Source organism: Lynx rufus, unplaced genomic scaffold (genome assembly GCF_022079265.1).
Source record: "Lynx rufus isolate CCGP_SWC_20201006 ecotype Redwood Valley unplaced genomic scaffold, mLynRuf1.p SCAF_1, whole genome shotgun sequence".
Classification (NCBI taxonomy): Eukaryota; Metazoa; Chordata; class Mammalia; order Carnivora; family Felidae; genus Lynx; species Lynx rufus.
Window position 1 is genome coordinate 114,266,778 of NW_025814823.1, and position 13,682 is coordinate 114,280,459.

Sequence of the window (13,682 nt, forward strand, 5' to 3'; positions counted from 1 at the left end):
GCAGGGAAGAGGGTCTGTGACCAATTGCACTTAGTTTACTGTATTGCAGCAACCCTGTATTACTTACTTAAGGGTCACTTACTCAGGGTAACTGAGAATTACTAAGCATTGCATTCAGGATACACTTAGTTTACTGTAAATGCAGTATGAAATTTATGCTTCTTCCTCATGCTAGCTCTTCTACAGGATTCTCTAGATCCCCAGTACTGAGCACACAGTAGGTCCTCAATCAAAGGTTGCTTTGATTAACTTATATTTAATCATATAATTTATTACAGACAATGAAGTCTATACTTGTCAGGAAGTATTCTGCTCACTCATGATAACATCAAGTTTCTCTACTTATTGGGCCTAAGTTATTTTTATTGTATTTAAGGGTATTGATCAATGCAACACACAAACAAAAGCACATCCACCAAAAGTGCGTAAAACAGAAGTCTTCAGGGGCGCCTGGGTGGCTCAGTCGGTTAAGCGTCCAACTTCGGTTCAGGTCATGATCTCATCAGCCATGGGATCAAGCCCCATGTTGGACTCTTTGCTGACAGCTCTGAGCCTGGAGCCTGTTTCAAATTCTGTGTCTCCCCCCTCTATGCCCCTCCCCTGCTCACGCTCTCTGTCTCAAAAATAAGTAAACATTAAAAAAAAAAAAACACAGAAGTCTCGCTTCCAAGAAAAAAATGTCTTTTTTCAATAAAAAAATAATTTTCCATAAAGATCTACAATCCTGCACAGATCTTCCATCAAAGCCAATGCTAAGATTATTATTAGATTTCTGAAATCAGTAAAATTATAATCCAGACCCAAGCAACTGTGAGCTACCTCCTGTCTTTTGGATTGAGGGAAAAGGCAGCTTGAATTTCCCTGAAATGCCAATACCAAAATTCTTTACATTCCAGCTAAAAATGCTTTACTTACCATGAGACTTTGGCTTCTGCCCTGCCTTTTTCTCATTTTCATTTAGATTCAATGTATAATTATTAGTGATTAACTCAGGGTCACATATTTTTGGTCCCTTTGTTGGGAGGACACACACAAGCATGCACACTCCCCAAGTATGGTTAGTTGAAAGCCGGGGCTGCACCAAATAGAGCAGAATAGGGAGACCCTTCCTCATCCCTTCCAGTTGATCCCCTAGCCTCTTTGCACACAGCTGTCATTCCAGTTTATGCCCCTCCTTGCCAGAGAGCAGGGATCTACCTCAAACAAATCCAGCCTCAAGGGGTGTTTTCTATGGGGACACCAGGACCTGGAAAGCAGACAACGTGGAAGCTGTGAGTACCTCTGACACCAAGGCTGCTGGTTGGCTGGGTTTTCTCATATCATAGTGATGCTACAGATGAGGAAAACTAAAGTTATTTGGGTGTAGGACAAAGAATGCATTCCTGGTGCTTTCACTTTATAGGAAGTAAGCACAGGGGCTTCCCACCTCTACTCTCAGGACCAAATACACTAATTCATTCACTCACTCACTCACTCACTCACTCACACACTTGTCAGTAAACACTTACCTAGTGTCTATTATTAAAGTACTAAAAAAAATGCAGGAGGGGACTGAAAGCTACACTGCAATTTACTATTTCTTCGGTCCAAACATCTGGAGTTAACGTGCCTACAGGTCCCAGCACTCCTCTTTGGTCAGATGTTCTGAGGGCCAAGCTGGGTACATGGGAGACCAGAGAAAGAACAGCGCTCTCATTCTCTTCAATGCTACCTGGGCCCCTAACTCTGCCCAGGGGAAGCCAGGCAGAATCTGAAGAAAGATCTGCCCCCACTGCTACTGGTGATTTTAGGGCTGGAAATGATATACTGTAGGGAACAAGCAAGACAAACTATACTGATATAGCCAGAGGGAAAGGAAATAAGCTTAGTAGAAAAAAAGAGAAGAGTAACAAAAGGAGAACAGTGAATAGCTGATATCTACCAGGATGGCAGTGAGATGTTGATTCAGCATTTAGAGCTCAGCCTGGAAGGTGTAGAGTCAATACCTACCTACCTGTGAGGTACCCCTGGAGGAGGCTAGACTAAAATGTCTATGACATACATTATGCTCCATGCAGGGAAACAGGTGGAAACAGAATAAGCATTACTGAATATCTATTTGATCTCTCTTTCCATCCCATAGATACAAAAACCTAAGTAAACCCAAGGAATGTGTTTCTGAGTACTAGGTATATAGTTGATTTTTCTCTTGGACTTCTCTGCCATATTTTCAACTCTTCTTTAATGAGAATACCCTTTTATGGACATATTTAAATAAACTATTTTTTAAAAAATAGAACAAACCTCCAGACTTGGAGAGAGGGTCCTGGGTCAGACTAGACCTTGTTGAGTGGACTTAGAAATCCCAGAGCTCCCAGGGCTTAATACCAACTTCTGCCAAGGTCTCAATCTGTTAGCTTTACTGAATCCAGCAGTTAACAAGGGTATAATAACATCTGCCTACCTTACAGACTTGTTCTGAAGGTTACAAGATAAAAGTGTGGAAGTGTTTTTTGAGTATCAACTACTTAATCAGTGGGAGATAGTATTACTCCCATTAAAGGCAACTTTCTTTTTTTTTTTAATATATCTGATTTGATTTTTTTCTTTTTTTTTTCAATATATGAAATTTATTGACAAATTGGTTTCCATACAACACCCAGTGCTCATCCCAAAAGGTGCCCTCCTCAATACCCATCACCCACCCTCCCCTCCCTCCCACCCCCCATCAACCCTCAGTTTGTTCTCAGTTTTTAAGAGTCTCTTATGCTTTGGCTCTCTCCCACTCTAACCTCTTTTTTTTTTCCTTCCCCTCCCCCACGGGTTTCTGTTAAGTTTCTCAGGATCCACATAAGAGTGAAACCATATGGTATCTGTCTTTCTCTGTATGGCTTATTTCACTTAGCATCACACTCTCCAGTTCCATCCACGTTGCTACAAAGGGCCATATTTCGTTCTTTCTCATTGCCATGTAGTACTCCATTGTGTATATAAACCACAATTTCTTTATCCATTCATCAGTTGATGGACATTTAGGCTCTTTCCATAATTTGGCTCTTGTTGAGAGTGCTGCTATAAACATTGGGGTACAAGTGCCCCTATGCATCAGTACTCCTATATCCCTTGGGTAAATTCCTAGCAGTGCTATTGCTGGGTCATAGGGTAGGTCTATTTTTAATTTTCTGAGGAACCTCCACACTGTTTTCCAGAGTGGCTGCACCAATAAGGCAACTTTCTACAAAACTAAAAAAGAGTAGGGATAGATATATTGGGGCGCCTGGGTGACTCAGTCAGTTAAGCATCTGACTTTGACTCAGGTCATGATTTCACGGTTAGTGAGTTCTAGCCCCATGTCAGGCTCTGTGCTGACAGCTCACAGTCTAGAGCCTGCTTTGGATTCTATGTCTCCCTCTCTCTCTGCCCCTCCCCAACACGTACTGTGTCTGTCTGTCTGTCTGTCTCTCTCTCTCTCTCTCAAAAATAAATAAAACATTAAAAAAAATTTTTTTTAGGGTAGGGATAGATATAAAGAAGGTAGGGATTTAAACGGATTTCCCCTCCTTTAAGTTCAAAGGAGATTCACAGATTAATTCTGACTAGCAAAGCTCTGCTCAGGACATCTGAAGCAACAAGAGAAACAGAAATTCAGCAGTAAGAATCTTTACTCCGTGTCAGGTAACTTGTATTGTTGTGAAATCTGCAGGTCCTAGAACTGAGTTCCTGAGAGATCATCCTACCTTTCCAATTCTGGTAGAATCTGACCTCCTGGGGGAAACCCTGAAACCCAACTGATGTGTAAGAGACCTAGCATAGATATATCTGAAACTAGAAGAGATCAAGTGACTTCCCGAGATTGGCCCCAAGTTTGGTTTCAAGTTCTCACCTTGATGTATTTAGCTATCTCCTAGAGGAGCTGGAAGAACTAATTAACTGAGCCTGACAAGAAGTAACAGTAAGTGTATCAGGACAAGGCTATAAACTTGTGCCGACACTAGTCCATGGCCAAATCTGTTTCTCACTCTGGTTCTTATTTGCACAGTACATTAGGAGAAGAGATGATGTCAACACCAGTCAAGACCAGTTATCTCAATACTCAACCCCTGGCAGGAGAATTTGTGCCCTGATTTATTTTTAGTGGTTTTCTACCTTAGTAATCCAGTCAGCTGAAGAAAAGCCAGCAACCTGACTGTTTTCTGAGCTCACCACCCTTATTTATCCCTTAGCAATCAGCAAGACATTTAGTCATCTGGAGGAGAATCTACTAGGAGTTTGGGGTTCCCATCATTTGCAAACTTTCAGAGACCACAGAGAATTACTATCCCAACCCAAGTGGAAGTAGGGGCCTGTTTCATTGGTAGCAATCTTTTACGCAAGGGAGAAAGACAAAGAGAGGTTGCTAACAAAAATAGGTATGTAGAGTCTACCATTTTTATCAGCAGGGTGGAGAATAGGGTAAAAAACAAGAATTAAGCTTTTCCTTTCATGAAATGTAGACCTTAATGCTCACATTCTGCTTATTTTAAGCTTCAAATAGGACTGTTGGTAGGAATTCACGACGAATAGAGTATCTTTCTTATCGATATGCAGAAAGTGAAATATCAAAATATTCATCAGTCATTTCCACATTTTTGCATTTGGATTTAACCCCAAATATTTAATTTTATTTCCATCTCATACAGCTTGTGAGGACAGATTTATCCAACATCAGCTGTCCTCATATTTAAAAGCTGCACCACAAAGATAAAATTAGCATCAAGTTAGGATCATATTTCTCAGCAAGAATTCTGCTCTATGTCCCACTGATGCCCTGAGCCACAACTGACAAACCAAATACCAGCATTATTGTTGTTTTTTTTGAACAATTCCTTAGCAGTCACAGTGTGGTAGAAACTGCAAGTATCACCAAAAAAAAGAAAAGAAAAAAAAGGCATATACCCTAAACATACAGAATTATACCCATGGGTACAAACTTATTTCCAAGATTATTTCTCACCAAAATGGGTGGAAAGTATGTACTGTTTTGACAGAGTAGGAAGTAAGCGAAGTCAACTATCACAACTCCAACGCTACCATCCTTTTATTCTGGAACTTCCCTCTATAGGAATTTTCCAAACTTGCATGAGGCTCAAATTAGGCTTAAGTCTGGATAAGGTGCAATTGTACATTAAATCAAACAGTAAAGGGGTGCCTGGGTGGCGCAGTCGGTTAAGCGTCCGACTTCAGCCAGGTCACGATCTCGTGGTCCGTGAGTTCGAGCCCCGCGTCAGGCTCTGGGCTGATGGCTCAGAGCCTGGAGCCTGTTTCCGATTCTGTGTCTCCCTCTCTCTCTGCCCCTCCCCCGTTCATGCTCTGTCTCTCTCTGTCCCAAAAATAAATAAACGTTGAAAAAAAAAATTTTTTTTTTAAAAATAAATCAAACAGTAAAGACCAAATGTCATCATCTCAGTGTTAGATATTTACTATGACAATATATTTGATAAAAAAATAATAAGGGCGAATAATCTCAAGATTCTAAAAAATTTTCTGTTAAACATTCACGTTGACTGAAATCTAATTGTAAAAGTCTAATTGTAAAAGCAATGTAAAAATACATTGCTAATATTCTATGGTCAGATTGGAAGACTCTATTTCTCAACAGGCATTTTACAAGAGGAAAAAGCAAAAGTGATCAAAAAACACACAAAACATGTACCACTTCATTTATGATTAAAGAAATACAAGTCTAGGGACACCTGGGTTGCTCAGTTGGTTAAGCGTCTGACTTGAGCTCAGGTCGTGATCTCATAGTTCATGAGTTCGAGCCCCGCATCAGGCTCTGCACTGACAGTGTAAAGCCTGCTTAGGATTCTTTCTCCCTCTCTTTCTGCCCCTTTCTCTCTCTCTCTCTCTCTCTCTCTCTCTCTCTCTCTCTCTCTCTCAAAATAAATAAACAAAAATAAATAAATACAAGTCTATGAAACAATGAGATACCACATATGAGGATTATAAGGAAGTTATTCTCAAGTAACTATTAAGGATATACTATTTCACACAGGACAATGAGGCATAACTATTAAAATGTGAAATGTGAGGATTCTGGAAAGATGGCGGCATAGGAGGACGCTGGTTCACCGCGCGTCCTGCTGATCACTTAGATTCCACCTACACCTGCCTAAATAACCCAGAAAACCGCCAGAGGATTAGCAGAACGGAGTCACCAGACCCAAGTGCAGACGAGAGGCCCACGGAAGAGGGTAGGAAGGGCGGCGAGGCGGTTCGCGTTCCACGGACTGGCGAGAGGGAGCCGGGGCAGAGGGGCGGCTCGTCAGCCAAGCAGAGCCCCCGAGTCCGGCTTGCAAAAGCAGAGGGGCCTGACGGACTGTGTTCCGACAGCAAGCGCGACTTAGCGTCTGGGAGGTCATAAGTTAACAGCTCTGCTCGGAAAGCGGGAAGGCCGGAGGACAAAGGGAGGGTGAGCTGCGGAGCCCCCGGACGACAGAGCTCAGTTTGGTGGGGAACAAAGGCGCTCGCCAGCGCCATCTCCCCCGCCCATCCCCCAGCCAAAATCCCAAAGGGAACCGGTTCCGGCCAGGGAAATTGCTCGCTCCGCGCAAACACCCAACTCTGTGCTTCTGCGGAGCCAGACCTCCGGCAGCGGATCTGACTCCCTCCGGCTGCCACAGGGCCCCTCCTGAAGTGGATCACCTAAGGAGAAGCGAGCTAAGCCTGCCCCCCCTGCCGCCGTGCACCTTGCCTTCCCACCCCAGCTAATACGCCAGATCCCCAGCATCACAAGCCTGGCAGTGTGCAAGTAGCCCAGACGGGCCACGCCACCCTACAGTGAATCCCGCCCCTAGGAGAGGGGAAGAGAAGGCACACACCAGTCTGACTGTGGCCCCAGCGGTGGGCTGGGGGCAGACATCAGGTCGGACTGCAGCCCCGCCCACCAACTCCAGTTATACACCACAGCACAGGGGAAGTGCCCTGCAGGCCCTCACCACACCAGGGACTATCCAAAATGACCAAGCGGAAGAATTCCCCTCAGAAGAATCTCCAGGAAATAACAACAGCTAATGAGCTGATCAAAAAGGATTTAAATAATATAACAGGGGCGCCTGGGTGGCGCAGTCGGTTAAGCGTCCGACTTCAGCCAGGTCACGATCTCACGGTCTGTGAGTTCGAGCCCCGCGTCAGGCTCTGGGCTGATGGCTCGGAGCCTGGAGCCTGTTTCCGATTCTGTGTCTCCCTCTCTCTCTGCCCCTCCCCCGTTCATGCTCTGTCTCTCTCTGTCCCAAAAATAAATAAACGTTGAAAAAAAAAATAAAATAAAAAAAAAAAATAATATAACAGAAAGTGAATTTAGAATAATAGTCATAAAATTAATCGCTGGGCTGGAAAACAGCATACAGGACAGCAGAGAATCTCTTGCTACAGACATCAGGGGACTAAGGAGCAGTCACGAGGAGCTGAAAAACGCTTTAAATGAAATGCAAAACAAAATGCAAACCACCACGGCTCGGATGGAAGAGGCAGAGGAGAGAATAGGTGAACTAGAAGATAAAGTTATGGAAAAAGAGGAAGCTGAGAAAAAGAGAGATAAAAAAATCCAGGAGTATGAGGGGAAAATTAGAGAACTAAGTGATACACTAAAAAGAAATAATATACGCATAATTGGTATCCCAGAGGAGGAAGAGAGAAGGAAAGGTGCTGAAGGGGTACTTGAAGAAATAATAGCTGAGAACTTCCCTGAACTGGGGAAGGAAAAAGGCATTGAAATCCAAGAGGCACAGAGAACTCCCTTCAGACGTAACTTGAATCGACCTTCTGCACGACATATCATAGTGAAACTGGCAAAATACAAGGATAAAGAGAAAATTCTGAAAGCAGCAAGGGGTAAACGTGCCCTCACATATAAAGGGAGACCTATAAGACTCGTGACTGATCTCTCTTTTGAAACTTGGCAGGCCAGAAAGAATTGGCACGAGATTTTCAGTGTGCTAGACAGAAAAAATATGCAGCCGAGAATCCTTTATCCAGCAAGTCTGTCATTTAGAATAGAAGGAGAGATAAAGGTCTTCCTAAACAAACAAAAACTGAAGGAATTTGTCACCACTAAACCAGCCCTACAAGAGATCCTAAGGGGGACCCTGTGAGACAAAGTACCAGAGACATCACTACAAGCATAAAACATACAGACATCACAATGACTCTAAACCCGTATCTTTCTATAATAACACTGAATGTAAATGGATTAAATGCGCCAACCAAAAGACATAGGGTATCAGAATGGATAAAAAAACAAGACCCATCTATTTGCTGTCTACAAGAGACTCATTTTAGACCTGAGGACACCTTTAGATTCAGAGTGAGGGGATGGAGAACTATTTATCATGCTACTGGAAGCCAAAAGAAAGCTGGAGTAGCCATACTTATATCAGACAAACTAGACTTTAAATTAAAGGCTGTAACAAGAGATGAAGAAGGACATTATATAATAGTTACAGGGTCTATCCATCAGGAAGAGCTAACAATTATAAATGTCTATGCGCCGAATACCGGAGCCCCCAAATATATAAAACAATTACTCATAAACAGAAGCAACCTTATTGATAAGAATGTGGTAATTGCTGGGGACTTTAACACCCCACTTACAGAAATGGATAGATCATCTAGACACACGGTCAATAAAGAAACAAGGGCCCTGAAGGGGCGCCTGGGTGGCGCAGTCGGTTAAGCGTCCGACTTCAGCCAGGTCACGATCTCGCGGTCCGTGAGTTCGAGCCCCGCGTCGGGCTCTGGGCTGATGGCTCAGAGCCTGGAGCCTGTTTCCGATTCTGTGTCTCCCTCTCTCTCTGCCCCTCCCCCGTTCATGCTCTGTCTCTCTCTGTCCCAAAAATAAATAAACGTTGAAAAAAAAAATTTTTTTAAAAAAAATAAAAAAAAAAAAAAAAAAAAAAGAAACAAGGGCCCTGAATGAGACACTGGATCAGATGGACTTGACAGATATATTTAGAACTCTGCATCCCAAAGCAACAGAATATACTTTCTTCTCGAGTGCACATGGAACATTCTCCAAGATAGATCATATACTGGGTCACAAAACAGCCCTTCATAAGTTTACAAGAATTGAAATTATACCATGCATACTTTCAGACCACAATGCTATGAAGCTTGAAATCAACCACAGGAAAAAGTCTGGAAAACCTCCAAAAGCATGGAGGTTAAAGAACACCCTACTAACGAATGAGTGGGTCAACCAGGCAATTAGAGAAGAAATCAAAAAATATATGGAAACAAACGAAAATGAAAATACAACAATCCAAACGCTTTGGGACGCAGCGAAGGCAGTCCTGAGAGGAAAATACATTGCAATCCAGGCCTATCTCAAGAAACAAGAAAAATCCCAAATACAAAATCTAACAGCACACCTAAAGGAAATAGAAGCAGAACAGCAAAGGCAGCCTAAACCCAGCAGAAGAAGAGAAATAATAAAGATCAGAGCAGAAATAAACAATATAGAATCTAAAAAAACTGTAGAGCAGATCAACAAAACCAAGAGTTGGTTTTTTGAAAAAATAAACAAAATTGACAAACCTCTAGCAAGGCTTCTCAAAAAGAAAAGGGAGATGACCCAAATAGATAAAATCATGAATGAAAATGGAATTATTACAACCAATCCCTCAGAGATACAAACAATTATCAGGGAATACTATGAAAAATTATATGCCAACAAATTGGACAACCTGGAAGAAATGGACAAATTCCTGAACACCCACACTCTTCCAAAACTCAATCAGGAGGAAATAGAAAGCTTGAACAGACCCATAATCAGCGAAGAAATTGAATCGGTTATCAAAAATCTCCCAACAAATAAGAGTCCAGGACCAGATGGCTTCCCAGGGGAGTTCTACCAGACGTTTAAAGCAGAGATAATACCTATCCTTCTCAAGCTATTCCAAGAAATAGAAAGGGAAGGAAAACTGCCAGACTCATTCTATGAAGCCAGTATTACTTTGATTCCTAAACCAGACAGAGACCCAGTAAAAAAAGAGAACTACAGGCCAATATCCCTGATGAATATGGATGCCAAAATTCTCAATAAGATACTAGCAAATCGAATTCAACAGCATATAAAAAGAATTATTCACCATGATCAAGTGGGATTCATTCCTGGGATGCAGGGCTGGTTCAACATTCGCAAATCAATCAACGTGATACATCACATTAACAAAAAAAAAGAGAAGAACCATATGATCCTGTCAATCGATGCAGAAAAGGCCTTTGACAAAATTCAGCACCCTTTCTTAATAAAAACCCTTGAGAAAGTCGGGATAGAAGGAACATACTTAAAGATCATAAAAGCCATTTATGAAAAGCCCACAGCTAACATCATCCTCAACGGGGAAAAACTGAGAGCTTTTTCCCTGAGATCAGGAACACGACAGGGATGCCCACTCTCACCGTTGTTGTTTAACATAGTGCTGGAAGTTCTAGCATCAGCAATCAGACAACAAAAGGAAATCAAAGGCATCAAAATTGGCAAAGATGAAGTCAAGCTTTCGCTTTTTGCAGATGACATGATATTATACATGGAAAATCCGATACACTCCACCAAAAGTCTGCTAGAACTGATACATGAATTCAGCAAAGTTGCAGGATACAAAATCAATGTACAGAAATCAGTTGCATTCTTATACACTAACAATGAAGCCACAGAAAGACAAATAAAGAAACTGATCCCATTCACAATTGCACCAAGAAGCATAAAATACCTAGGAATAAATCTAACCAAAGATGTAAAGGATCTGTATGCTGAAAACTATAGAAAGCTTATGAAGGTAATTGAAGAAGATTTAAAGAAATGGAAAGACATTCCCTGCTCATGGATTGGAAAAATAAATATTGTCAAAATGTCAATACTACCCAAAGCTATCTACACATTCAATGCAATCCCAATCAAAATTGCACCAGCATTCTTCTCGAAACTAGAACAAGCAATCCTAAAATTCATATGGAACCACAAAAGGCCCCGAATAGCCAAAGGAATTTTGAAGAAGAAGACCAAATCAGGAGGCATCACAATCCCAGACTTTAGCCTCTACTACAAAGCTGTCATCATCAAGACAGCATGGTATTGGCACAAAAACAGACACACAGACCCATGGAATAGAATAGAAACCCCAGAACTCGACCCACAAACGTATGGCCAGCTCATCTTTGACAAAGCAGGAAAGAACATCCAATGGAAAAAAGACAGCCTCTTTAACAAATGGTGCTGGGAGAACTGGACAGCAACATGCAGAAGGTTGAAACTAGACCACTTTCTCACACCATTTACAAAAATAAACTCAAAATGGATAAAGGACCTAAATGTGAGACAGGAAACCATCAAAACCTTAGAGGAGAAAGCAGGAAAAGACCTCTCTGACCTCAGCCGTAGCAATCTCTTACTCGACACATCCCCAAAGGCAAGGGAATTAAAAGCAAAAGTGAATTACTGGGACCTTATGAAGATAAAAAGCTTCTGCACAGCAAAGGAAACAACCAACAAAACTAAAAGGCAACCAACGGAATGGGAAAAGATATTTGCAAATGACATATCGGACAAAGGGCTAGTATCTAAAATCTATAAAGAGCTCACCAAACTCCACACCCGAAAAACAAATAACCCAGTGAAGAAATGGGCAGAAAACATGAATAGACACTTCTCTAAAGAAGACATCCAGATGGCCAACAGGCACATGAAAAGATGTTCAGCGTCGCTCCTTATCAGGGAAATACAAATCAAAACCACACTCAGGTATCACCTCACGCCAGTCAGAGTGGCCAAAATGAACAAATCAAGAGACTACAGATGCTGGAGAGGATGTGGAGAAACGGGAACCCTCTTGCACTGTTGGTGGGAATGCAAATTGGTGCAGCCGCTCTGGAAAGCAGTGTAGAGGTTCCTCAGAAAATTAAAAATAGACCTACCCTATGACCCAGCAATAGCACTGCTAGGAATTTACCCAAGGGATACAGGAGTACTGATGCATAGGGGCACTTGTACCCCAATGTTCATAGCAGCACTCTCAACAAGAGCCAAATTATGGAAAGAGCCTAAATGTCCATCAACTGATGAATGGATAAAGAAATTGTGGTTTATATACACAATGGAATACTACGTGGCAATGAGAAAAAATGAAATATGGCCTTTTGTAGCAACGTGGATGGAACTGGAGAGTGTGATGCTAAGTGAAATAAGCCATACAGAGAAAGACAGATACCATATGGTTTCACTCTTAATGTGGATCCTGAGAAACTTAACAGGAACCCATGGGGGAGGGGAAGGAAAAAAAAAAAAAAGAGAGGTTAGAGTGGGAGAGAGCCAAAGCATAAGAGACTCTTAAAAACTGAGAACAAACTGAGGGTTGATGGGGGGTGGGAGGGAGGGGAGGGTGGGTGATGGGTATTGAGGAGGGCACCTTTTGGGATGAGCACTGGGTGTTGTATGGAAACCAATTTGTCAATAAATTTCATATATAAAAAAAATAAATAAATAAATAAAAATAAAAATAAAAAATAAAATGTGAAATGTATGTGCTTTATTCCCCCTTGTAACTCCACTACTACAGATATACCTAGAAAAGTATGCAAAGGTGTGTTTATAAAGATGCTCACTTAAGGGGTGCCTGATTGGCTTTTTTGGAAAAGCATGTGACTCCTGATCTCAAGGTCATGAGTTCAAACCCCACAATGGGTGTGGAGTCTACTTAAAATAAAAATTAAAAAAAAAAAGATGCTCACTTAAGTATGGTTTTAACAACTCCAATATTCTTCAACAGTGAATTGATAAATATTATAAATCACATAAAAAATTCTATGCAGGAATTTAAACAATAGATTTTTATGTGCTGCTATCAAATGATAACCCAAATATATTAAGTAGAAAAGCAAGGTATAATATATAGAGTATGACTGCATTTATGAAATAATAAAATTATACACAAAACTGTATATGTGTATAATTATATACCTGGAAGGATACTAAGAAACTTAGTAATAGAAATTGGAGACTGGAAAGGGTCAACTTCTACTTTTCACTTTATACTTTCTGTATGCTCTAAATTTTTAGAATTTTTGCCTTAAACATCTGCTACTTTTATTTTTAAAAATGTTCTGGCAAAAAAATCCTTTGGCATTCATAGGTTTGTTTCAATTTTCTGGAAAATTCATTTGCATGAAACATCCCAAGTCCTTAAAAATTCTTTATGAATCAAAAGAATTAAATTATACTCAGAGTAGTTTGTAGTGTTGCCTATATTTTATTGTATTCTGGTTCTCTGAAAATTCCTGAAATTTAGTAGAATTGGCCAGAATTCCACTCATTTACTATGACAGATAACAAAAAGGATACCGTTTTCATACATCACTGTTATTTTTAAAAGGGAATTGACCTTCCAGAATATATTTCTTCATATCATGTCATTTCAATGATTTAAAAATATTTAATGTTATATGATCTAATGTCAGGAGAATATCAGGTCTGACAATACTCTAAGAATATTAAATTCCTTCAAGACATTCATAAAAAGGACCTCTGTGGCAACCATCAGTTTGTTCTCTGTATTTATAGGTCTGATTCTACTTTTTATTTATTATTTATTTTTGATTCATTTATGAGTGGAATCATTTGTCTTTCTCGGCCTGACTTCCTTCATTTAGCATAGTACCCTCTAGGTCCA